This window comes from Doryrhamphus excisus, linkage group LG12 (assembly GCF_037039965.1).
Source record: "Doryrhamphus excisus strain RoL-2023G ecotype Guam linkage group LG12, RoL_Dexc_Guam_v1.1, whole genome shotgun sequence".
Lineage (NCBI taxonomy): Eukaryota > Metazoa > Chordata > Actinopteri > Syngnathiformes > Syngnathidae > Doryrhamphus > Doryrhamphus excisus.
Genome location: NC_136368.1, coordinates 5,955,001 through 5,982,576, shown reverse-complemented (window position 1 = coordinate 5,982,576; position 27,576 = coordinate 5,955,001).

Below are 27,576 nucleotides of genomic sequence, written 5' to 3'. Positions count from 1 at the left end.
AAGTTTGGACACCCCTGTGTTATACGATTCCCTTATTTTTGCTCTTGATATTCTTTTTCCTGTTGCGCAAACAAGGTTGTATGACACAGTTAACGCTGTGCCCGTAGGCTCACTAAAAAGCATATATTAAGCTCTAAATTTTCTAATTAGTTTCATGGGGAGATGACTTGTTTTTACAGAATGTAAATTTATGTATTTATGTACAGTATGTTCCGTGTAGTCCATAATACAAGCTGAACCATTTTGTGACTGTAAATGTCAACTTACTGCAAAACGCGTATGTAAAGTGCTGCATTGTTTTACAACACATACACAGGTGAGGAATATCAATAAGATTAGCCACAATAACAGACAATAACAGAGCCTAGCAACATGGGGTATGCATTATCATGTTGCAATCATGTGTACTGTGGCTGCACAATTCCTGGAAGCTGAAAACATCCCAGTTCTTGCATGGCTCACCGGAGATGTCACGTTTTTAACCTCGTTTTAATATTACGTGTCGACATTAAATAACACCCCTATAGTCACCGTTATGCTCCTGTTATTCTTTGTTTACACCACATTGTAACTGTTATGCTGCAGGGATTCGGGACTGTCGCAAAAAATGGCAAGCCAACACTCTTCTTTCTTCTGAAGAAGCTCAAAATCTACCACTTCCACACTAGATGGGAGGAGATTTTTCTTTTCACTCTATCATGTCGGACATGCAATGGCTGAGGTAATATAATGTAAGGTAATATTTCAATTGGGTGGCACGGCGGTCGAGTGGTTAGCGCGCAGACCTCACAGCTAGGAGGACCAGGGTTCGACTCCACCCTCGGTCATCTCTGTGTGGAGTTTGCATGTTCTCCCCGTGCATGCGTGGTTTTAAAAAATAAAAATAAAAATAAAAATAAAAATAAAAATAAAAATAAAAATAAAAATAAAAATAAAAATAAAAATAAAAATAAAAATAAAAATAAAAATATAAAATATATATATAATAAAAAAATAAAAAATAATTCATGCGTGGGTTTTCTCCGGGTACTCCAGTTTCCTCCCACATTCCAAAAACATGCTAGGTTAATTAGCGACTCCAAATTGTCCATAGGTATGAATGTGAGTGTGAATGGTTGTTTGTCTATATGTGCCCTGTGATAGGCTGGCGACCAGTCCAGGGTGTACCCCGCCTCTCGCCCGAAGACAGCTGGGATAGGCTCCAGCACCCCCGCGACCCTCATGAGAAAAAGCGGAAGAAAATGAATGAATGAATAATATTTCAATGCTTTGTGTCATTACTACTACCTGTAGCACTCATTGCAAACAATTAAAGCAAATAATTTCAAATAGCGTTTATTTGTCATACTCAGTGTCTATGTGGCTGTTTCGAAATGTGTGAAAACTGGAAGTGACGCGACTGCAACCCAGCAATATTTATAATAGCATATTAATGACCACCATTGTAATGGTAATATGCATATAAATCTTCTTTTCATCGCCAGTGGAGTTAGAGTACCTCGTGTCCAAGACCATTTTTCGCCAGGATGACACACATACAAACACCAACCAGACAGCGAGTAATGAATAACACACTTTATAAAAAAGCGTTTATGGAGCATGTGAAAATTTGACGGCTTCAAATACCTCAACCTCTTTTACGCTGGCAGCCGGGACAAAGACAAATTAAAGTTATTGATTTTTATTCCAGATATTCAGGATTAAAATTTTATAGCAAACTGAATGAGGCAATGTGATTTAGAAATGGGCCTGCATGCATGTATAAAATGCGTGTGGTGGTTTTGTCTGTCCGATGTCTGCCAATGTTTGTTCTCTGTTGCTGCCAAGGCACCGACAAGGTGTCAGCCAATGCGTTGGAAGCAAATGCTCATAAATCTATTTCAGTCTTTTCATCCACGGAGAAAAATGTGAAGTTCAGTAAGTGTATGTGGAAATTCAACTGTATCCTCTTCAGTAGGGATGTGGACCGAATCTGGGTGTTAAATTTGGGTGTTGCAACAAGTTCTTAAAGGTGATATTGTGCCAATAACATCTTGTACATGTGGCAATCTGATGCTCTTCTTAGATTTTATTGCTGACCTTAACACAACAAAAGTTTCTCCAACACACAAAACTCCGGTATTATCCACCAACGGTGAGCGAAGTACTCTGAGAATCAAGATTACAACACAATCATGGCAGCAAAAGTTTGTATGAGCTATCAATTTTGCCTCCAATTGTGTGCAATGTATGTCCTTAAACAGGGGAATGCACGTGTGAGCGTTGCCAGATGTTGCATCTGTGCAAAATCGCCTCGACATTCAGTTGACAGCTCTAGTGATCTTGAGCTCTAGTGCTCTCAAATCTCGTTAAGACCCAAAATCGCAGGTTAAATATGCACGTACAGAGCCTGATAAAAAAATTAATATTTTGTAAAAGTTCATTATCTTCCATAATATCATTCAAATTTTCACACCTTCATATATTCTCTATGCAAAGCTTTTTTTGTCTTAATTTGTTTTTTTTATGGCATGCAGCTGAAGAAATACCCCAAATATATGTTTTGTAATATTAGAATATTCTGGTTTGCTAATTGCTCAGCTTGCTAATAAAAAAAAGAAGATTTGCTGCAATAATTATGACATGAAATATGTAAACGGATATTATTTTTCTCATAATATTACAATAAAATCTCTCTACTTCTTAGAATATAATTTTTTTATTTAATATTTTTTTCTCTTAATGGTTTGACTTTATTATCAATTTTAAAAAAATAAAAAAATTGCAGCTGTTTTTTTTCCATTTCTGCTGTAATAATTCAATGTTATACTCTTAAAATGACTTTATTGTGCACGCTCTTATTTTGTTTATGACTTCCTGTTTTGCCTCGTCTGCCTCCGTTGTCATAGTCACCCACACCTGTCCCTAATTTCAGTGTCTATTTAGTTCAGGTGTGTGCTTCTCCTTGTGTGGGATCATTGTTGTTTGTCCGTCAGCCACTTAAGTTGCGTTTCCTTCTGCTGCTATTATAGCTAAAATAAATATTATTTACCTGCATTTGGTCCTGCTCTCTGCATCCTGGGGTCGCACCGCAAAGTTCACAAGCCGTACCGTGACACAGACCTCACAGCTAGGAGACCAGGGTTCAATTCCACCCTCGGCCATCTCTGTGTGTTTGAGTTTGCATGTTCTCCCCGTGCATGCGTGGGTTTTCTCTGGGTACTCCGGTTTCCTCCCACATTCCAAAAACATGCTAGGTTAATTGGCGACTCCAAATTGTGAGTGTGAATGGTTGTTTGTCTATATGTGCCCTGTGATTGGCTGGCGACCAGTCCAGGGTGTACCCCGCCTCTCACCCCAAGATAGGCTCCAGCACCCCTGCGACCCTCGTGAGGAAAAAGTGATAGAAAATGAATGAATGAATGAATATTAAAGAAAACAGGGCTGCAAGGAGGAGACCGGTTAGCACGCAGGCTTCTCAGCTTGGAGACCCAAGTTCAATTCCACCCTCAGCCATCTCTGTGTGGAGTTTGCACGTTCTCCCCGTGCATGCACGTTTTTTTTCTGGGTACTCCGGTTTCCTCCCACATTCCAAAAACATGCTAGGTTAATTGGTGACTCCAAATTGTCCATAGGTATGAATGTGAGTGTGAATGGTTGTTTGTCTATATGTGCCCTGTGATTGGCTGGCCACCAGCCCAGGGTGTACCCCACCACCTGGGATAGGCTCCAGCACCCCCGCGACCTTCATGAGGATAAGCAGTAGAAAATGAATGAATGTTATTTTTATGAAATTGGTGTTTTTCTCCTTTTTAGAACTTTTTTATTTTAATATATTGTAAAATTACTGATGATTCTACCAATTTTTCAGTATTTTTTTTAAATGTATTTTTTTGTTTTTTGATTGATTTATATTTTTTACTGTAATAGTTTTCAAATTGTCCATTTTTAGAAAATTATATATTGTTTTTATTTTAGGGTCAATAAAAAAATAGGCACCCATGACATAAAAGCTTGAAAAAACTTTGAATTCAGCCATATTAGGTTTGGAATGTCGGGAGGATTTTTTTAATTAGAGTTCCCTGAGAACTTTTCATGTGTGTATAATACATATGCATGGATGAAGCCATCATAACCACATACCCAATTGCACGTACTGTAGTGCTGCTGGAAAAGTTCAAGTGTAGACCTCAAAAGGCTTGAGGATATGCTTTGGCTTGTTCACACTATGTTGTGACCTCTGGATGATGAGCAAATACTGTGGCACTGGTGTGAAAGCATGTCATCTCCGGGCCTGGAGCCTGCAAGCTTTGACGTCTGCCAGCATCATCAGAATCAGAGCAGATCCCTGAAGACGATCCTGCAGCAATCACAGTGAATAACCCCCACACACAACCATAAACACACCCTCTTTCCTCATCTGAACCAGCAATAATATGATGCCGGATTAATTTTGTGTTCCACTCTGTAAGCGATGAAGAAGAAGAAAAAAATGCTTAGTGTCCAAAAATAATGAAACGTTCCATGACACGTCCTTATCGGCCAAAATGGAAAAAGAAAAAAAAATCACATTATCTTCAAAAGGGGTTTAAATGCCTGCCCGCTGGTTTGCTCCCCACCTCAAGCTGCATAGGGAATATCAACTGAGAGACAGTAATTCGCTCAAGCGCTTAATATTCCGTTCTCAGCTATGTAATATGCAAATTCATGGGGGTCATTGAGAAGTCATAGTGAAAAAAAAAATGCTTAAACTTAAATTAAGAGGCAGTGTGAGAATTTTCTAAGAAAATCAGTCAGTAATGGATCAGGTTGAGTGGAAGTCAAAGTGATAGACTCCTTCAGGGGGCACACGGGTCCCCGATGTCCTGACACGCACTGATCCCTGCACATTGACTAGGCCTGGACCTTATTAAACCCTGCATCTGCTGCATTAACACCGGGCATCACGCTATCATCAGCCCTTTTGGGCCACCCGTAGTAGGAAAAACTGTAATCAAGTCACAATTCGCAATAACCCTCTTGCAGCAAAGTATCTTTGCAGAATTGTTGTAATTCAGCAACATTCATTCATTCATTCATTTTCTACCGCTTTTTCCTCACGAGGGTCGCGGGGGGTGCTGAAGCCTATCCCAGCTGTCTTCAGGCGAGAGGCGGGGTACACCCTGGACTGGTCGCCAGCCAATCACAGGGCACATATAGACAAACAACCATTCACACTCACATTCATACAATTTTGGAGTACCAATTAACCTAGCATGTTTTTGGAATGTGGGAGGAAACCGGAGAACCCGGAGAAAACCCACGCATGCATGGGGAGAACATGCAAACTCCACACAGAGATGCCCGAGGGTGGAATTGAACCCTGGTCTCCTAGCTGTGAGGTCTGCGCGCTAACCACTAGACCACCGTGCCGCCCTAATTCAGCAACATTAGAGTTTTTTTCATGTATGAAGCGACATTTTAAGGTCAGAGCATCTCAATTCTGGTCAGGACTTTGACTAGGCTACTCCGATGTTTTTGTTTTGTATTTTCAGCCATTCCGAGGTGGACTTGCTGGTATGTTTTGGATCATTGTCCTGCTGCAGAACCCAAGTTTATTTCAGCCTGAGGTCACCAACACATGGTTCCATTCCAGGTCCTGAAGCAGCAAAACAGCCCCACACCATCACACTACCACCACCATATTTTACTGTTGGTATGATGTTCTTTTTCTGAAACGTGACGTTATTTTTCCATTATTATTATTTTTACTTTTTTATTATTTTTATTATTACTGTTATTATTATTCTTAAAAGTTCAATTTTGTCTCATCTGACCACAGAGTATTTTCCCAATGGTCTTGGGTATCATCAAGGTTTGAATTTATTTCTCCCCTACTGTATGATACCTTACTGTGAACACAGTTTTGTTCAGTTGTGTTGTCACTGACTAATATTCATATTTGTTTGATGATCTGAAACATGTAAGAGGTACAAACATGCAAAAATTTAATAAATAAATACATTTCAAAGTATTCTATAACAAAGTATGACTACCTTTGTATACCTAACTGCATTGGCTCTACTCGATGGATTATTGTGAATTTTTGTGGTCGCCCAAAAAACACACACCACTCAACTTTAACCTATATAAATATATTAGGGCTGTCAATCGATTAAAATATTTGATCACGATTAATCACATTTTTTGGCACAAGTCTTCCAACTCCTGAAGCAACAAAAAACAGCCCCACACCATCACACTACCACCACCATATTTTACTGTTGGTATGATGTTCTTTTTCTAAAACGTGGTACAAACATGCAAAAAAATAAATACATATCATAGTATTCCATAACAAGGTATGACTACATTTGTATACCTAACTGCATTGGCTCTACTCGATGGATTATTGTGAATTTTTGTGGTCGCCCAAAAAACACACACCACTCAACTTTAACCTATATAAATATATTAGGGCTGTCAATCGATTAAAATATTTGATCACGATTAATCACATTTTTTGGCACAAGTCTTCCAGCTCCTGAAGCAACAAAAAACAGCCCCACACCATCACACTACCACCACCATATTTTACTGTTGGTATGATGTTCTTTTTCTAAAACGTGGTACAAACATGCAAAAAAATAAATACATATCATAGTATTCCATAACAAGGTATGACTACATTTGTATACCTAACTGCATTGGCTCTGCTCGATGGATTATTGTGAATTTTTGTGGTCGCCCAAAAAACACACACCACTCAACTTTAACCTATATAAATATATTAGGGCTGTCAATCGATTAAAATATTTGATCACGATTAATCACATTTTTTGGCACAAGTCTTCCAGCTCCTGAAGCAGCAAAAAACAGCCCAACACCATCACACTACGACCACCATATTTTACTGTTGGTGTGATGTTCTTTTTCTGAAACGTGACATTATTATTTAGCACACACACATTCTTAAAAGTTCAATTTTGTCTCTTTAACCTATATAAATATATTAGGGCTGTTAATCGATTAAAATATTTGATCACGATTAATCAATTTTTGGGGCTGTGATTAACTCACAATTAGTCACATTTAATCACAGATAGAAATACGTTTTTATCTATAATTAGTAAGGGAAATCTCTTTGTGGTAAACAATTCAATGTGCAATGTGCAAATATTTTTTTGTATTACTATTTTTCTTTATTATTAGCATATTAGCTCTTAAACTCACCCACAAATGTTGAGCTCACAACAAAATTTGAGCGAGTGAGATATCTCATACTGACACAAATATATTTTTTGTTTAATTGTGTCGGCTCAAAATAAGATTTGTTTATTTATGATACTGGTTTTAAATTCTACATTTTGTGAGTAAAAAAGCCTATTTAGGAATATTTTTCTTTCACCTCACATTTGCTCCCAAATGCCGACACTATGTGGGAATGCATAAAGGTAAGATTTGCATAATTGTGGTCGTTCGATGCTAAATTGCTAATGCTAGCATGACACTGGAGCAACTGGAACTCTGATTTTAGCTGGCAGTTCAATGCAAAAATCAGCAGAGAGATGTAAAAATATGAAAAGCACTGGTTAATTGGGCCAATCTTATGCCAAGGTAGACCATGTAATCCGTTATAAGTCAAACACAGCGGTCTTGCTACAAGAGCCACATGCCAGGGCTTTGAAGCTAACTTTACCAATCTAAATACTCTTTTCTTTCTCCATTTCCCATCAATATTTGTTCCACCTTGTGTCTACAGTTACCGTGTTTCAATCAAACTACGGCAGGGGCCGAGGGTCAATTAGGAGGAGTGTCAAAAAAATTAAAGGTAACTAAAAAAGTGCGACTTATACGTACTTTGAAAAATATGGCACGCTGAACTTTACACACAGATAGAGAAAACACAACAGACTGCTGGCTAAATGATCAATCCCAACATTTTGATCTACAGTATGTCAACAGGCAGTAAATCCATTAAAGTGAACATGTTTCACACCCCTGTTGTATAAAATCCCATCTCACTCCCAAGCTGTCAAAGACAGGAATGCAATTATACGCCGGCTCTATGTGTGATCTGTTGCCTATTAAAAAGGATAGGCCTGTTAGAGACCCCCATGCCTCTGAGAATGGGATATTGATCTATCTCCACTGGCTCCAGATGTGTCATTGTGTTGTGGCTGCACACTTTATAAAATCTATTCCGATATCACATGTTCGGTAACAACCAGAGGGATTGTTGTCCCGAGCACGGTCCGGCTTTTTGCTGAATGAGCGGCAATGAAGGCCCTGCTAATCGTCGCCAAAACAGAAAAGAATTAACTATTTGAAGATGGACAGGACAGATAGAGAGATCATGAAGCCATTAACCTCCAAACAAGCTGCTGAGAGCCCAGCAGATGGCAGGGCTGATGGGGAACACGATGCCAGACTGGGCTGTGAGCAGTTAGAACAAGAATAGTTAGAGTTTGCACAATTTGTGTGCAAACAAGGGAAATAAAGCATGTCCTAGTTTTTTTTTTCTGTAAAAAAAAAAAGTGGAAAGACGCTATCATTTAGATTATTTAGGAGGCTGTTGAAGATGTTGACATTGACTCAAAAGTTTGGGATCACTTGCAAATGTCTTTGTTTTCCAAAGAAAAACATTTACATGCATTTTACGAACATTTTTTTTCCATTTCACAAACAATTAAAATTCATCAGATGATTTTCAAAGAATTTTTTGCATAGAGGCCTACTATCAACAACTGTCAGTCCTCTGCATCAATCTCCTGGTATGGCTGCTAATCCTAGTTCATCATTTTATAAGGCTAATAGATTATTAGAAAACCCATCTAAAAAAAAATCTCTTACCATGCTGTTAACTACTCCCTTCAGATAGCAGCACAAACTGGGTCTAACAAGGACATAAAAACGAGTCAAAATGGGAATAAAGTCATAATATTACAAGAAGAAAATTCCCAACGATTGTTTACGACAAAAGTTGTAAAAAAAAAAATAGCAAAAATGTGAAGAAAGTTCGTCTTAATAAAAGTTTTTTTTCACCTACATCTCATTTTTTATTGATATATATATATATATATATATATATAACTTTTTAGCACATCTATTTGTGTTGCTTTATAAAATGTCAAAGTGGCCGTTGCGTCCTTTCATTTTTCACGCTGTGATATACAGTGATATACTGTGATATATGGAGGACCAAAACTGCCAAATTAATAATAAATAAATAAATAAATAAAAGTGGAAATAAAAACAAAAATGAAAAAAAAAAAAACAAGATTCAAAAATTTAAAAAAAAATATTTCTGTTTTTATTTCCATTTATATTTATTTTTTTGTATTTAATTTTTTCTTTTTTTTGTTTTTATTTCCACTTTTATTTATTTATTATTTTGGCAGTTTTGGTCCTCTATAGTGATATACATTGATATACAGTGTAGTTAATTAACCTAATATGTTAATTTGGGTATGGGTTCCTGGAGAAAATCCACACAAGCTTGGTGAATGTAACATTTAAGAAATTTAAGAAATGCCTTGACAATCAATTACTGGTAATCATGTCTAGTCCAATACTCAAATGACTCTAATAAAAGTTGAAACAGCAGTATTATTACGGTGGGAAATGGCAACCATGGCTTCTCTATTGTGTACCCACTGATTGGGCTGAATCTAAATGGACATCAATGATTCTACTGTCACATAAAAATTACAATAACGATGACACATTTTGAGCTTATGCTAATAAAGTCAAGGGGTCAATCTGAGGACCAAAGAGTAATGTAATTAATTTAATTAAGAGGGCAGGAAGCAAATATATTATCAAACAGTGTCTTATTTTATTGCATACTGTATGTTGATTAAAAATGTTAAAAAACGTTCACTTTCTAAATTAATAAAGAGTTGCACTGGATTGACAGGTAAGAAATGACTTTCCTTTCATTTTTTTTTGACCTTTTTTTTGACTGACTTTCCTTTCAGTTGTTTTTTTTTTTTACTTTTTTTTTGACTGACTTTCCTTTCAGTTTTCACTCTAGAACTGTAGAATTCCTAAGTCTACCGAAATAAAACAAGGATTTACTTTTTTGTTAAGGCAATTTGGGTTTTAAAATGGGTTTTTATGTTAAGCACATATGAATTAAACATGATTCAGGGAAGATTATGACATGCATCATAATCCCTTACAGTACATTGATACAGTATTGTGCTGCAATGCCTGTTTTAGTTGAATGTTACAATTCCAAAATAGGGATTTGGGATGATTTACAACACGGTTCTACTTATAAAATAGTTTTGAATTAGTCAGCAAATTAAAGCCTCCTCCTGATGTCAGCAATATTTTTCTTAGAGATAGACTTTATGGCTTGAATAGACGGCTGTCTATCCCTGTGTGTGTGTGTGTGTGTGTTAGAATTTCCTTTGGGTTTTGACTTGTGGTTTCAATCTTGGATTTGTTCGAAATTCCAGCCGAGACATATCTGAACAAATGGCAACTCCAAAGCACATCAATCCCCGTTCAGTGGAATCAGCTATGAGTCTTACGGCCAGAGACGACTCACATAGACCATTCTATGAAACAAACAGTTCTTTCCGGTGGATTAATGATGACCAAAATGGCTCACGTAGCTTAGGTTTATGTGTTAGGGTTAGTGAGTGAGTGACTGAGGTCAATTTGTCAACCAACCAATTAATTATGATTAATAAAGACCCAGAGGGACTCAAACATCAAATCAAAAGCTTTATGAAGAATTAGTGCATACAGCAAGTTTTTTCATCCAGGTACTCAAACATAAAGCTTGTTATTCTTTCTTAACCACTAATCCACAGCTAATAAGCACATATTATGATGTCTTTAATCGATGGTCATAGCCACAAAGTATCTGCTCAGTTCAAGAAGCACGTTTAGGTGAGTCATCACATATGTGCGTGAATGCTTACTATATTTCTGTTCTGTGATACTCACGAGTTCACTTGTAAAAAAAAAACAAAAACAACTTACAACATTCCAAGTCATCTGTACACTCGCATGATTCGTTTTTCTTTTCGGGTCTCTGCAGGCTAGCAAGCTAACTAGTTAGCCTTTCTAATGTGCTTATTCAAAACATAAGAACGTGTCTCAAACGGAGTCGGGAAGAAGGACAAAGAAGGAAAAAAAAATACCACTTCCACACTGAATGAGAGGGAACCTTTTTTCACTCAATTTCAGGCATGTTGGCTTGGCTCTGCTGATTCCATTCAGTGTGAAAGGGAACGTAATCTAGTGTCATGTATGGTAATGGTAATGGTAATGGTAATGGTAATGGTAATGGTAATGGTAATGGTAATGGTAATGGTAATGGTTTTATTTCATTTGAACATGCATCACATAATCAGTTCCCAGTTCCACATGTCCAAAAGGAGTAGGAAGAAGCAAAGCTTATTAAATCCTACCCCTCCATCTGGTACTTTTACAATCAGTAACTGTTACATTTGTTCACTTCCTGCTTTCCATAATACAGTTTAAGTTTTTTTTTTTTTTTTTTAGTAATGTACCTCGTACCGAAGTACGAGGTGATATGACCATCCAATGACATAATGGGTACCATAGTAAGTGTCAATATAGTGATATATATAGCACATCATGACTGGTTCAAGACTCTTCATCCTTGTATTTAGCAAACATCAACTGCTTGTATTGTTTCTTGAATTGGCTCATCGTTGTGCATTGTTTGATTTCCTTACTCAATCCATTCCATAGTTTGATTCCACATTTTTGGATTTTAGAAATAAGGAGTTAGTATGTTCTCTGTAGGCGGCATTATGAATTATCCTTACTGACCTTTTTTTGCAGTACATTTAACGAGTGGAGATTGCTTTTATAGTTATTACTACATATTTCCACACAATAAGTAAGATATGGTAGAATCAAACATGAAACTGTAATTTCATTTATTAATTATTTTTGAAAATAAAACTAAAATAAATATTGTGATATAGTGAGGGAGCGAAATTTGAACTACAATGTAGCGAGGGACGACTCAATAGGGTTTGCATTTATTTTTATTTATTTATTTATTTATTTATTTATTTATTTGCATTTAAAGTTCATCTCTCAAGATTGTTGACAATTTGTTGTGGTTTAGTTACTTTCTTTGTCTTCACCTTTGTCTAACCCGTCTCTACCTGAAACTCTATAGGCACCTTCCCCTCCCGATCTGAACATAAATATTCACTTGACAGTATGCTGAAACCTGACATCATCTTCCCCAACAGGCAGCAATAAAATGTAGAAACTCCTGCCAATATGTGTCTTGCCACTCCGGGAACTCAACTTGAGGTGCAAACACAGCATCAACTCCCAGAAAACTTCCTTCCATGCCAATTTGTCATCAATATTATTGATTTGGTTCTCTAGGGCTGAAGCTGCCAAAGTATTACTACATTTCTGGAGTGAGGTTCAGTCAAATTCAGCATCGTCGCAGCAGTTTCTGGAGGTATCTGAGATCTAGTTACTAAATCTACACTATGGTTCAATTTGCACCATCCGGAAACAGAAAGTGTGGAAACCACAATTTATATCTGATACCTGCCAATGTGACTGCACCATCGGTGTCTATGTTTTTAGAAATGGACACTGAACCATTTTCAATACCGCTTGTTGAGAGCTGGAGCCTATTCCAGAAGACCTGAGTGAGAGGTAGGTTACATCATGGATTGGTCACCAGCCAATGAGAGTGCACAGATACAAACAAAAGATGTAAACATTTACACCTATGGACAGTTTAGAGCAGGGGTCTCAAACACGCGGCAGGACACTAATTTGAGGCCCCCGCTTTGATATGAAAGTTTAATGTTAGTGCGGTCCGCGCAAGTTTGATATGGATGCTGTATGGTATCATGTACCCAGAAAAAATTATTACGTTTGATTAATGTTCATGTTAAAGGTTAAATAACTGTTAATAGTTATCCTCGCTATCCGTGTGGAAGTGGTAAGTTTTTGGCTATTTAAGTTTAAAGGAAATAACTTGAAGGCTACCTTTTAGGTCGCTAGCTCTCTAGTTTGCGAGTTAGCATGTGTCTCAAGACCCTGCAGTTGTGCAATATGTTGTAAATAAAAAGAGTATAAATGTGACTATAGTCGTGTTTTGTCATGTCTACAGGGCTCTAATAATGCTTTGTTCATTTTAATCTGAAAAAAATAATTTGTCTACCCACCAACTATATGTTAAGTTTTTATTATTTGCCGTATTATTATTATTATTATTATATTTATTTATTTATTACTGATTGATTGATTTTCTTTATTCTTGATTTGTTTATTTATTTTTCATCTTTTTTTGTGTAGAAAAATAAAAAGTAAGATATTTGAGAACAGAACCAATGAACTATGATAAACAAGGAACGACTGTAGATGGATTTATATGATTTCCTAAGGGAAAAATGGCTTCAAATTTTTTGTTGAAGAACAGTCATTTTGGAAGATGAGTGTAAATGAGGATCATCATGACAATGTTGTCCCTGTAAAAAAAACTTCTTTACTTGCTTTTAGTCATGTAAACATATCCTCATTGTATACAAAGCCCTAAAAAATCCTGACAGCACGCTGGAAAAGCGCCTTCTTTCCCCGACTGTCCTGAAGTTGTCCTCTGTGTGGGTGTTTTTTTTTTCTACATGATGCCATCAATAGATCCATTGTGTCTGCCAGTCCACTCATCAAGCCGTTAGCATATTTGCTGTCCTCTTTGTCATTGTCAATCAAAAAATGTAAACACCCAGATTTGGCCAGCCTTGTCGGATGTCTGGCTTTTATTTTATTTATTTATTTATTTTTCCAGAGACTGTTTTTTTTTTTTTGCTGTTATTTTGCAGACAATACAGACTATTCAACATAAAAAAAAAAAAAAATCATATTAACCGTATTGTCCCTTGCAGCGTATTTTACCCAAAATACACACAAATGCTGTCTGCAAAGGTAAAAAGAGGTAATGAGTTTGGGTGTCCAGCATGCTAAAGGTCAGTGGCAAGCAAATATGATATTGACTTCTGCAAAGAGATTAAGAGCGCAGAAGAGGAGTGGGCGTATGAGATAAAGCAAGCTGGCGGCAGCAGATGAGTTTGTTTGAACTTAGAGGTTAATCTTAAAAGGCAGATACAAAGCACTCAAGGGTGATTACTAAACAAAAGCATGCAGGAAGGAGATGGTTGCCTGATGTCTTTGTCTTCTCGTACGATAGAAAAAAAAGGTGTTGATTATTTCATGTTATCAAAAGTAAATCCATTTTCGTGGCCTGGTTATGTCTGAATTGTTGCATCAACTTATTATGCTTACACTCTATACCAAGGATAGCTTTTTTTTTTTATTGTCCGAAGGCACATTCCAAAAATATAACAAAAAACAGCAAAATATGAATAAATAAAATGATTGAGTCAAAATATTAGAATATAGATATAAATCAAATAGAAAATGTTATGATCTCATCAGACAAAGTTTTAATTTTCTGAAAATAAAGTTATTTTATTAGTTTGTACTTTATAATAGTTATATAGTTTATATTTTCTATAGTTATGTAATTATGTCATTTTATGAGCATAAAGTTGAAATGTTACAAAAATAAAAGAAATTGTATGGTAATATTCTGAAAAACAAATAAAACAACAAATGAATTTGAAATTTTAAATAAAGTTCAAAATTAGGTTGAAGAAAAAGTTATGAGAATGAAGCTGAAATATTATGAGAATACTATCGTAAAAGTTGTAATTTTCTGAAAATAAAGTTATTTTATTAGTTTTTTATAGTTTATAGTTTATAATAGTTTATAGTTTTATAGTTTAGATTTTTTATAGTTATGTAATTATGTCATTTCATGAGCATAAAGTTGAAATGTTACAAAAATAAAAGAAATTGTGTGGTAATATTATGAAAAACAAATAAAACAACAAATGAAGTTGAAATTTTAAATAAAGTTATGAGAATAAAGCTGAAATATTATGAAAATACTATTGTAAAAGTTGTAATTTTCTGAAAATAAAGTTATTTTATTAGTTTTTTTTATAGTTTGTAATAGTTTATAGTTTTATAGTTTATAATAGTTTATAGTTTTATAGTTTATAATTTTTATAGTTATGTAATTATGCCATTTTATGAGCATAAAGTTGAAATGTTACAAAAATAAAAAATTGTGTGGTAATAATATGAAAAACAAGTAAAACAACAAATAAAGTTGAAATTTTAAATAAAGTTCAAAATTTGGTTGAAGAAAAAGTTTAACGTTATGAGAATGAAGCCGAATTATTATGAGAATACTATAATAATTCCAAGAAGAAAGTTGAACTAGTCGGAAAATAAACAGCAGAAATGGAAAAAAAAACATTTTATGAGTAGAGTCAAATATTCTAAAAAATATTCACTCTAATAATAGACTTTTTTTAACCTATATGACACAGCTGAGATGCATTTTTTTTCTTGAAATATATATAACTTCTTGCATCCTTTCATTTTTTGGACACAACCTACCCTATGCTGTTATTTTTAGGGCTTGTTCTGTCATGATGAACTGCTTGTGACACTAACTTCCCGCCAGGCAGGCTAATATTGCGCTAATACTGCAAAGAAGGTTGCAATTAAATTACAGTGCATGAATAATTACTTCAGTCCACCGTTTGTTTATGCATGAGTTGATTGGAGTTTTGGATTATTTTTAGGTGGCTCCTTTGCAACACAAAAATGTTCATATGCACACTGTAGAAATATGTAAAGACATAAAAAGTTATGTCATTAAATTCTCAAAAAGGTGCATTTTTGCATGTTTAATCAGCTGGTTTGCCTTTATTTAGCAAACCAAATCATAAAATTAGCAAAACATGACTCTTTTAACCGCACAATGTTATGATGTCTGCAAGCTTGAGCAGAGGCAAGAAAGAGAACTGAGGTGCGTTGAAGTTGAAAGCCTGAGGGTGAGTATTATAGGTTGTCTGCTTGTCACTTGTCTGCTGTGCTTGTTATATAACGCTGGTCTGATTACTGCTTTTTGCCTCATTATGATTGACTGTACACAAACAAGTGGTTCACATCCAAATATAGTGCTCTAGTTTGAAACCAAGCTAGTGAAATTTTATTAGTAGGACATGAGTATGTCTGTTCCAGAAGATTGATATGCAGTGTTTATCATGCTTAATTGGTTCCAGACCAGACTGCGATGAATTTCCATGAAGTAGGATTCCTTATTTATATATAGAAGGTCATAGGTTAGGTCATAGAAAATGTGTTTATGACCTTCTAAATGCATTTTTAAAAACATTATCAGGGCCTGTAGACAAACTGAAATTTTTTTAAATTTTGTGACACTAATTGCTACTTATACATGTTATATACAGTTATACATGTAAATCTGTAGAAAATGCTAAAATGCTAAAGCTAATTACCATTGAGATACATCTTGAAGTAACTTTTTTCTTGACAAACTTTGGACTGTCCAGTCTGTACTTCCGAATCGGATTCGTTATCTAACACATATGGCCTTAATATTAAAAGCGGACATTTTAAAAAGATAAATTGCAATTTATTATCAACTCCTATACCGTTTATTAACTCTTATAAAGATGAGCAGCGCAACACCAGAAGTCTTTTTGAGCACCCGGTTTTAATAAAGTTTTAAAAGTAGGGGTTACTTGAAAAAATAATAATTTGCAAGCATAGTCTTGTTTTAGGTGATGTTTTATGACCGAAAGCAATATCTTAATAAATGTTACTTAAGATGCTTTCTAAAAATCATTCTTAAAAGGCAAGTATGACTTACCTGAGAATGAGTTATTTCACATGAGAATGATAGTGATATTTACTTTTTGCTTCAGTGATTTCAGAGTTGAATTTTAGCTTAGTAGCCCATGTTTGGAAGGTGCCCTGAGAAGACAAAAGGTGAACTTTTTTGAAGGTGTGTCTCCAATTACATCTGCCATAAAATTAAGGCCGCATTTCAGAAAATAGACGGTAAAATATGGTGGTGGGAGTGTGATGGTCTCTGGCTGTTTTGCTGCGTTAGGACCTGGAGCATGGGTTCTGCAGCAGGACAGTGATCCAGAACACACCAGCAAGTCAAAAACAAATTGAAGACTTTGAAGTGGCCTTGTCAAAGTCCTGACCTGAATCCTATCGAGATGTTTTGGCATGACCTTAAAAAGGGGCTTCATGCTGGAAAACCCTCCATTCATTCATTCATTTTCTATCCTAGCTGTCTTCGGGCGAGAGGCGGGGTTCACCCTGGACTGGCCGCCAGCCAATCACAGGTCACATATAGACAAACAACCATTCACACTCACATTCATACCTATGGACAATTTGGAGTCACCAATTAACCTAGCATGTTTTTGGAATGTGGGAGGAAACCGGAGTACCCGGAGAAAATCCACGCATGCACGGGTCCCTGGTCTCCTAGCTGTGAGGTCTGCGCTATAAGGTCTGTGCGCTAACCACTAGACCGCCGTGCCGCCCGGAAAACCCTCCAATGTAGCTGAATTACAACAGTTCTGCAAAGATGAGTGGGAAAATAGAATAATTATAAAGTAAAAAAGTATTGTTGTCATTGCCTAAAACCTTTGTCCTGTGTTTTATTCTGATTATATGATCAATAAATTAAAAGTAAAAATTGCAAAATCATTTAAAAATGTCATTGGTATGTATTAGTAAATGCAATAGTGTCCCTGAAGTGACACACTATTGTATTGATACCAAACATTGTCATAGTAGTCACCTCTAATATTTGCTCTCCAGTGGATTGAAAGATGCCCTGCAATATATGTAGTATTCATGAGAACTCAGTTAGATAAGTCCAAAACATTTTCCACTCAAATTGAAAAATAAAAAGACTAATGAATGTGTCTCTTGTGAAAAAGCATATCTTGTATATATATATATATATATATATATATATATATATATATATATAGCCCTATTTTCACTCCCACAAAATAAAATCATCAAGTTTCACACTTTGGCTTTCATGTGACAGGAAGAGAGGGTGATGGTCGGGTCACGATGTGACAAGAAATGCTGTCAAGTTTCTCTTTTGCAGTAATGAGAACTGTGAATTGGAAGTACAGTGCAACCTTGGTTAGCATCATTCATTTGTTCCGGCATAGACCAGCATAGACCAGCATATGTTGTGTTTTTGTGCTGGTACGCTGGTCTCCATACCAGGACGAAAACACAACTTATTGGTTGTATGACCAGCATACAAGCACGAAAACACAACATATGCACACAATGTATGCTGGTTTATGCTGTCTTTTCCAGTATTCCTTGTATGACCAGCATACCAGCACGAAAACACAACATATGCACAAAATATATGCTGGTTTATGCTGTCTTTTCCAGTATTCTTTGTATGACCAGCACGAAAACACAACATATGCACAAAATGTATGCTGGTTTATGCTGTCTTTTCCAGTATTCCTTGTATGACCAGCATACCAGCACGAAAACACAACATATGCACACAATGTATGCTGGTTTATGCTGTCTTTTCCAGTATTCCTTGTATGACCAGCATACCAGCACGAAAACACAACATATGCACAAAATATATGCTGGTTTATGCTGTCTTTTCCAGTATTCTTTGTATGACCAGCACGAAAACACAACATATGCACAACATGTATGCTGGTTTATGCTGTCTTTTCCAGTATTCCTTGTATGACCAGCATACCAGCACGAAAACACAACATATGCACAAAATATATGCTGGTTTATGCTGTCTTTTCCAGTATTCTTTGTATGAACAGCCCGAAAACACAACATATGCACAAAACGTATGCTGGTTTATGCTGTCTTTTCCAGTATTCCTTGTATGACCAGCATACCAGCACGAAAACACAACATATGCACAACATGTATGCTGGTTTATGCTGTCTTTTCCAGTATTCCTTGTATGACCAGCACGAAAACACAACATATGCACAACATGTATGCTGGTTTATGCTGTCTTTTCCAGTATTCCTTGTATGACCAGCATACCAGCACGAAAACACAACATATGCACAAAATATATGCTGGTTTATGCTGTCTTTTCCAGTATTCTTTGTATGACCAGCATGAAAACACAACATATGCACAACATGTATGCTGGTTTATGCTGTCTTTTCCAGTATTCCTTGTATGACCAGCATACCAGCACGAAAACACAACATATGCACAAAATGTATGCTGGTTTATGCTGTCTTTTCCAGTATTCTTTGTATGACCAGCACGAAAACACAACATATGCACAACATGTATGCTGGTTTATGCTGTCTTTTCCAGTATTCCTTGTATGACCAGCATACCAGCACGAAAACACAACATATGCACAAAATGTATGCTGGTTTATGCTGTCTTTTCCAGCAGGGATGTCTTCAGTGAAGATTAAGGTAACCTTAGATGCTTATTTATAACTTTCATTGATTATGTATATGCATTTAGAATTGTGTTATGCATGTAAAACTATAATTGTAAAATTAAAAAAACATTTTTTGGTAACAATCAACTGCTGATGACATCATAGAAAGGCTATGTCGCTAACCCCGGGTTCCTGTTTGCATGTATTAGCCAGCTATAGGATGCTAACAAGGACAAAGAGATGGACTCATGCAGTGTATTAAAAACATGACAAGATTTATACGACAAAAACAAATTGTCTATATTAATTCAAGCTTTGTTTTTTAACAATTGCTCTCAAATCCGTTTCCAATTGCCTTAATTGCTTTCTTTGTATTACGAACCCCTGCCTTCCTATTTTGGCATATTCTTTTTTCTTTATTTTCCTCTTTTTTATATAATCATCTTTCCATCTCTTTCTTTTTCGCCTGCAGTCAAAAGATAGCTGTATCTGTGGTGGCAGGACTCAAAGACGGGCCAGCACAGTGGTCCAGCGGTTAGCACGATTGCCTCGCGGCAGGAAGTTGCCCAGATTGATTCTGGCTGGAGGCCAGGAGGAACAGAATCATGCTTGCATAGATTTGGACTGAATTGTGAGCAAGTGTGTGTGTGTCTGTTTGGGCATGTGTACAAAATGAAAGTAAATTCTTTACCACTGTTCTAGTTCGTCCTGAAAATGTTTGGCGGTGTTCAGTTCTTCCTCACCAAACCCACGGCTTGAACGCCTTTATGGACCATGCTTCGGACACGGTGTCTTCCCTTCCAACAAACTATAATCACGGTGCAAACACAAAAATGACATAACCACCAATACTACTATACTATATACATATATATATATACTATACAATACTATTATATTACATTACATCACATTACATGCTCTTTCTGGCGCCGCTCTGGTGGCAGCCTGCTACAGCAGCTCTCGCTCTTCGTTGAGTTTTTTTCTTCTTTATTCCGTCTTTTTCATTCTTTTTCTAGGTTATTCTTAAAGGGACTGCTTCGTAAATTATACAAATTTCCCCACTGAGGGACGAATAAAGGCATATCTTAATCTTAAACCTTAAAAATACATGAAGTTATGTAGAGTGAAAAAAAAGTTCTCCTCCCAGTTGGTAAATTATTTTTTTTTAAACTTTTTAAGTTTTTTAACTTCTTAGATTAAGAAGAAGTACTGTAACGCGTTGCTAGTTTGCAGCCATCTCAGGTTCCTGCAGCATAAGAGCTGAAACAGTGACTATAAGCATGTTATTTCTTATGTACAGGCCTTTAATTATGTTAAATTTAGAAATACTAGTTACGAAAATCTTCATTTTATTAACATTGAGTCATATATTGCTGAAATTAATTGATTACAGTCGAGTCTGGGACCAATTAACGGCTATAAACAAGGTGCAACTGTACAGTGGAACCGCAGTTTGCATACATTTCAGTAAATGTACTTTTCTATTTGTGTTGCCTTGTTTCACATACCATCTTTCCATGTTAGTATATGGGTTCGAAACATATTTTTATCATAAAAAATCCTTGTCAGGATTGTCCGTTTTAACAGCAAAACTGGAATGTAAAGTCTGGTAAGTCACGTTAATTTCTTGGAATTTTGAAAAATATGAGAAAGTAACGTCCCTTGCCTCACTCTTCATTGATAAATGTTAAGCTCTTCCCCAGTCGTTATGGATATTTTAGCAATGTAGTGCAAAGCTGCATTCTTTATTGAAGCATAGATTAACCACAATGAGTACATTACAAAGTAAAATAGTGTTTGTATTTAATGAATCCAAAATGTAAACCCATTTGATGAATTTGTCTACAATAATTAAATTGTCGGTGATCCTGTAACTTGTCTTGACTACTAGTAAGATCATATTCACGTACAATTACATGATCGCACCTTGAATTCCAACATGATGACGTGACAGCGAACTGTGTCTCATCTTCTCGCTGCTCATAATTGCTCCCCACTTGCCTTTAATTAAAAGACATAATCCCATTAACGAGTAGAAATAGGATTAATACCGCCTCAGACTCCAGCTGCTGTTCTGTGATGAGTGTGCATGCGTGAGCATGCGAGAGGTCTTTTGAGAACTCAAACTTGTCTGGTCCCCCGACTCGGAGATATCAGCGGCACCACAGGCTTGATGTGGGTGAGAGCTAGAGAGCACGGGAGATAGCAAAGGACACAGTGAGGGAAAAAAATGACTTGTAGAACAGGACAGGTAATCAGGTAAACAATACAGTCATCATATCGCTTTTACTGCTAATGTTGTATCTTTGGCGTTTTTTCACGGTTCTTGGGACCGCATTGTTCTTAGAGAAGTAGCAATAGCCACGTTTACATGAGGAGTTTTTCGTCTTTCTGAATGGAATCTTTCCGAATGACTTTTCCGAAAACAATGGTATACATGGAAAGGAATATTCCAATCTATTACATTGCTCTGCCAGTCTTTATACCACAGACACTCGCACTTGACAGTAGCCATGTTTTTACATGACGACTTTTTCTCTTTCCAAATGACCTTTCGGGAAACAATGGTATCCATAGAAAGGAATATTCCAATCTCTTGTCTACATGCGGCATGAAAATCAAACAGAATAGTCAATGGGGTATGCGTAGTAAAACGTAAACATTGACATCACGTGATACCGACTTCCTCGAGTTTTTCTTTCCCTTCTTGGAATAACTCCGTATTGCCAGTTTTTCCGTTTGGAAAATCCAAAAATTTGGATCAAAAACAAACTTTCCGCAGCAGTCCATTGCCGATTGCTCGCATCCATTTTTAAAAGTGAAGAACGTCTCGATCTGCGTGTTACGTCATATCTAAGCATGCGCTGAAAGAACGCACCCGGGGTAAATTTAAACAGGAAAAGATAAAATTCAAAAATTCTAAAATTCTAAAATTCTAAAATTCTAAAATTCTAAAATTCTAAAATTCTAAAATTCAAAAATTCAAAAATTCAAAAATTCAAAATTCTAAAATTCTAAAATTCTAAAATTCTAAAATTCTAAAATTCTAAAATAATATTTTATAATTAAACTAATTTCTAATTTAATTCTAAACTAATTTAATTCTAAACAATTTAATTCTAAACTAATTTAAACTAATTTTCTAAATTGTATGAAAAAATAAGGAGCAACATATTTGGTCACAGCGCTGGACTCTAGCATCGACAAAGATTGATGAAGACCTCAAAATGAAAGTACACAGAGCCTATATAATAATAATAATAATAATAATAATAATAATAATAATAATAATAATAATAATAATAATAATAATAATAATAATAATAATAATAATATAATAACAATAATAATAATAATAATATAATAACAATAATAATAATAATACATTTAGCAATTGTAGAACCCCTCTAGAATCTAGTGGCACGTCTGGCTAGAATGATGCCCTACATGGCTACAGCGCCATTCATATTGATATTTGGCCTATCATCTTTTTAAATTGTGCACCTGGTGGCTTTGACTTTGTCTTTTTCATGTTTTGTTGGCACAAATGAACAGCACTATTATCAATATCTCCTACTTGCAGCCAAGGCTAAACCAACTTATAGCGACTCAATTCCTTCCTCCTTCGTGGATGCTGCTTCTGGCCGCTAGTGGTGTGTCGGTCATGAACAAACAGATCAGAAGAACTACTTCTTTTTTGTGAACAGAATGAATGAAGTCACCGCCCCTAAAATACCCGTTCAGTCCGTTCAGTTGCAAATGCTTTTTTTTTGATTGGCTGGGGGGTCAGTTTACTGAGTCAGTTTACATCGCTCTGTGGGTGGGTGGGGCTAGCTGACTGAAAGACCGATACTGTCGGTTACCTCGTTTATTCCGTTCACAAAAAAGAACTAGTTCTTTTGTCCCGTTCGTTCATGACTGACACACCACTAGTTATCATGTTTTGTTGCGCGTTGTCGGAACGAACGTGAACATGAGTGAACGGACTGACTCAACACGACTGACCGGGTCTATGCACATGGGGAGATCACAGGCTAACGACCAATTGACCGAAATGACCGAATCTTTTTACTGAATGGACCAGAAATATCCGCTTCACTGAAATGAACGTTTTTTGCCCTTTGCATCTTACTAATTATTCCTAGTAGTCAAAAAAAAAACTTTGGTCAAATGGGAAGGTTATCATCCAAACCCTGATGTGCACCAAACTCTGACTCAGTCAAGCAGCCACTCTCAAATCTCCGGGCCAAGTCCTTCCGGACAGAGATTCTGCCGCCCCCACTGAGAAGTATAATAAACGACATGCGCAGCAAAGGGGACTAATTAAATAATACTTTTTCAGAGCAGTACCATCTATTTTCCCCAGAGTCATCTTCCCCTGCTGCCGAGTTAAAGGTGAGAAACAATGACCGTGAAAGAATAACATGCCTGCACAACACCTCTATTGTAGCGGCAACAAAAGCTGATGCTGAGCTTCAAGGATAAGAGGACACGGCAACCGGGGAGCGTTCAATGTTCCTGAGTCGATTATGTTGTTGTTGCCTCACAGCGGAGACTCCCTACATCTGTTTTTTGTCCTCAAACATACCACACACAAGCCACCATGTCTGCTTTGTCATTGTCACATTATCTGCCTGTCTCTGCCAGTTGTAAATAATCAAATGTCTATTTTTCTTTACTTTAAAGGCCATTTCAAAATCATCAAATTAAGCACAAATGGTGAATTCTTGAGGTATAGCTTGATGATGTTCTACATCTTGTGTTAGGTTTAGGCGGGTTGACTGTGGCCATATGCCATATAGAGCCACGACACGTTTTTTACATTGGAAAAATCTTGTTTACACACCACTAACCAAAAATGTTACAAAATGTCACCACGACCTCACACGTCTATCGGAGGAAAAAGGTAGGTGTTGCCACACGGACCAATATTACGTTGCTCTGCCAGTCTTTACACCACAGACACTCCACAGTAGCCATGTTTTTACATGACGACTTTTTCTCTTTCCGAATTACTTTTCGGGAAACAATGGTATCCATAGAAAGGAATATTCCAATCTCTTGTCTACATGCGTTGTGAAAATCAACCAGAATAGTCAATAGGGCATGCCCAGTAAAACGTAAACATCAACAATACGTGATACCGGCTTCCCCAAGTTTTTCTTTCATTTCTTGGAATAACTCCGTATTGCCACTTTTTCGTCTGTCCAGTCTTGAAATTTAGTTTGAATCAAAAACAAACTTTGCTTAGTCCAGTGCCGATTGCTGGCCTCCATTTTTAAAAGTGAAGAACGTCTGGATCTGCGTGTTACGTCATATCTGAGCATGCGCTGAAAGAACGCACCCGGGATCAATTTAAACAGGAAAAGATCAAATTCAATCTTGCTAATATTTTATAATTAAACTCGAGTTATGTTTTATATAGATATATATTTTATTTTTTAATAAAACTGCACCTGCGAATAAAGTATAGAAGGGTTTAGATTCTGTTTCACAAATGGCGCTAATGCACACGAAAGCTGCTTGCCAACCGCCAATAAACAACAGAAGAAGAAAAACACCACAAAGAAGAACAACTTTCCGTTTGAGCTGGTACAAGATACCTCAATCGGATTGGTTAAAGGAATATTCCACCAATGTTCAATTCTTTCCGTTTGAGGAAATACACCAAATGCAATTGGAATATTTGGGTCCATGTATACTATTGACATAATGGCTATTGACATAATATTTGCGAATGATGATTAATAAATGTTAATTATAAAAAGTGATATTGGATAATTCTTAAGGTACACTAGTGTGCCACGGCACAGTGGTTGAAAATCACTGTCATATCGCATGAAATATTAGGTTGTTTATGTCGACATTCCTCGACAGTCCACCCCTTTGTACAATTCAGCATAATAAACCGAAGACTCCAAGAAATAAATATGTGAATTTTACTGGACAATGTGGCAATTATGGCATGTATGTGTCAATAACTTTGAGCTATCCAAGTGACCTTGTGTACCTCTTTTACTGGTCAGTATTCCAGCAGTGCACTTTGGCTGTCTGTCAAGTGCGTGTGTGTGTGTGTGTGTGTGTGTGTGTGCACGCTGCATGTGTCAGGGTTTGAGCCAGTGAGTGGTTGGGTTCAGAGGGCTTGTCTGTGGCCTCTCTGTGGGCTTCCCACTGACAAGACAGTAAAGTGACAGCGCCAAAGCATGAACAAGTCGCACTGACAATAAAGGTTAGGCTATAATAGAGCCAACACATTTATTGCTATTGTTATAACTTAACATATTCTTGATAAAGTGTAGAAATATTTCATCCTTGTGAATCTCGATTAGCATGTCCGCCTCCAAAAAGAAAAACGGAAGGTCTTTTTGAGGAGTTTGCATGATGCATGCAAGTTAAACTAATTAGACTTAGACTTGAAAATGCCCATTAGTGTGACACTGTCCATATTAGTAGCAGTATAAAAAAATGGATGGCTTGATAGAAGACTCCTGACATTAAATTACAGGCTTCAAGACATCGGAGATAGAGCGGAAACTCAGCAATCACATCACCTTGTTTCTCACTGTTGAGTTTTTAAGCTAAAAAAAAAAAAACAAACGATTGATTCTGGCGATTCAAAGTCGATAGAAAACGGGCCTGGAATGAATATTGAGACAATAAATAGTCTTGCGCTTGGATTGCCTATCAGCGTCTGTAATTAGCCAACATTATTTCATAGCACTTTACTCTGATTCATCAGTTTTTCATGCAAATCCTCTAATCTAGTGGTTCTCAATTACAGGATTCCTTTGTTTGTTACTGCTAATTTGTCCAGACCCGACGTGGCAATTCAATTAATTAACATAAAGTAGTGAGAGCATAAAAAACATTTTAATGACTTCTAAAGATTGTTTGTAACATTATTAGAGCCCTCCAAACATACAATAATACCCCTATAGTTACCTTTACAGTAATATTACTACTAATATCGGATGCAAAATAGATGTGAATAAGACTTGCGCTGTTGACGTTCACAGCTGGCACCCACTCATCACACCACACTGGCAACTAGTGCCGCATGTCTTTGTCATGTCGTAATTCAGATGGATTCGGCACAAAGATTTGCACTATGATGGAAAATCTACATTCTTACAAAAACTGTAAGAGTCCAAATTCTTACAAAAAAGAACTCATTGCTGGACCCAGGGAGTACCAACATAAAAGTTGCAGGGGAAAAAAAAAATGAAGTAATGATGTTATTTGTGCTTTTGTGTCTAAAACACCGCTAAACTCTCCTGGGAACCATGGAAATCACATTAGTCTAGTCGACAGCAAATGTGGAATAATGATAAATCAAACGTTTCTTCTCCATAGTACTGCATGCCAAAGCCAAAACATTAATTATACATTTACTCTATGAAAACTGATATCAGCCAAGAAAAAGATAGAGAACAATCCTGTGGATTTTGTGTAAAATTGCACAGCAACAGCCCCCTTCCACACCGGTTTGGCCAATCATATGTCTCTGCGGTGAGTGACATAACGGAATTCAATACAAAATAAAACATCTATGGCGTCAGCATAGAAATGCATGCAGTATAGGCTTGATACAGATTGCATAACAGTTCATGCATAACACATCAGGCTTTGCATATGCAAAGCACACACAAGCAGACAGACACACACACACACACACACACACGGCGCAACCTCATATTTTCTTTTTTGTCCAGCCAAGAACAACAAACACGGTATGCTGTATGTGTCTCTGTGCTTGTGTAACCCGACTGGTCCAGCCAGACCCGCATTCCACCTGGGCTCGACCCAGCATCCGCAGATTAAGGGTCAAAAAGAGCGCTTGGTAAAACAAATGTGTCAGGGACTGAGGTTTACTAATTTAATGTTGCACATCTTGTTACACTCTAGTTTGGGTCACGGAACCAATGTAACCCGCCTGGTGGAGACACTCTACGTCCACGGATTAAAAGTTGAGAGTGCTAGATATTGAGCAAAAAGCTGTCAACTCTATATGCAGTGTAACTCTTAATCTTTCATTCAGGATGTGAGGTTCACAAACACACCCGTTACATTTGTATGTGTAAATGTCCGAATGGTACTTCTTAGAAATAACCTTAATTGGTGAATTCATTGTCATTCATTCATTCATTTTCCACCGCTTTTTCCTCACGAGGGTCACGGGGGTGCTGGAGCCTATCCCAGCTGTCTTCAGGCTTGAGGTGGGGGTACACCCTGGACTGTTCGCCAGCCAATCACAGGGCACATATAGA